The 781-nt window shown below is 66.8% G+C and overlaps 1 long non-coding RNA gene across 1 annotated transcript in view; it reads left to right on the forward strand.

Annotated features, from left to right (window-relative positions):
* The window catches only part of LOC113955345, a 2590-nt gene extending 2305 nt beyond the window's left edge, over nucleotides 1–285 (forward strand). Inside the window, exon 3 of the long non-coding RNA XR_003530508.1 lies at nucleotides 1–285. This exon is cut by the window's left edge and continues 407 nt beyond it. This is a non-coding gene — a long non-coding RNA (uncharacterized LOC113955345).
* The last annotated feature ends 496 nt before the right edge of the window (nucleotides 286–781 follow it).

Here is a 781-nt window from a genome sequence, read left to right on the forward strand (position 1 = left end):
CCACCCTGGAAGCAGGGCAGGGCTTTTCCTGACCCCCAGCCCACCCTATAAGCAGGACAGGGCTTCTCCCCCTGGCACCTTTGTGCCTGCTGGTGGCCCCTGGCCAGAGTGACCCCCTGTAGATGGGGTGTGTCAGGGCCTTGGTCCCTGGGCCAGTTGTGAAGCCCCTCAGTGTGCTGAGGCCCCTCTGGCCTCTGCAGAGCCCGGGGCAGGGCTGAGGCTCTGCTCTCCTGCCCAGTGGGAGGGGTGGCTCCCCACGTGTTGGCTGCACAGAGCCTGCTCCCTCTTGTGTTGGCTGCACAGAGCCTGCTCCCTCCTCTGGGACGTTCCCCCTTTGTGTCTCTGTCTGTCAGTGTGAGTGAGCTTGTGCTTTATCCCCTGTAGCAGAAATGAGAGTAGTAGGATAGTGTAGCTCAGACTTCCCAGGAGGGAAAGAGGGGCTCTGTGCAGCAATTGGGGGGTGCCCTCTGAACCCGCGGGCGGAGACAGGGCCCGGCCTTGCCCCTTCCTGCCCCGGACGGAGCGAAGCCCGTTGGTGGTGGTGCAGGCACCGTGACCCGCCTGCAGCCAGGGCCTGGGCGTGTGCCTGCACTGTGGGGCTGCCCGTCCTGCTGGGGATGTGCCAGCGTGGTCCCCCCCTGTCCTCGGGGCGGGAGCCCTGTCCCCCCGGCCTTAGGCCATCAGGCCACTGTTGGGAGTGCCGGGCCTCGGGACGGCCCCGTACGTGGGGCTTTGTGCGTCCCCTGTGCCCCGCGGGCGGTTGGAGGGACCCTCTGTAACC

Source organism: Corapipo altera, unplaced genomic scaffold, assembly GCF_003945725.1.
Source record: "Corapipo altera isolate COAL_440 unplaced genomic scaffold, ASM394572v1 239, whole genome shotgun sequence".
NCBI lineage: Eukaryota > Metazoa > Chordata > Aves > Passeriformes > Pipridae > Corapipo > Corapipo altera.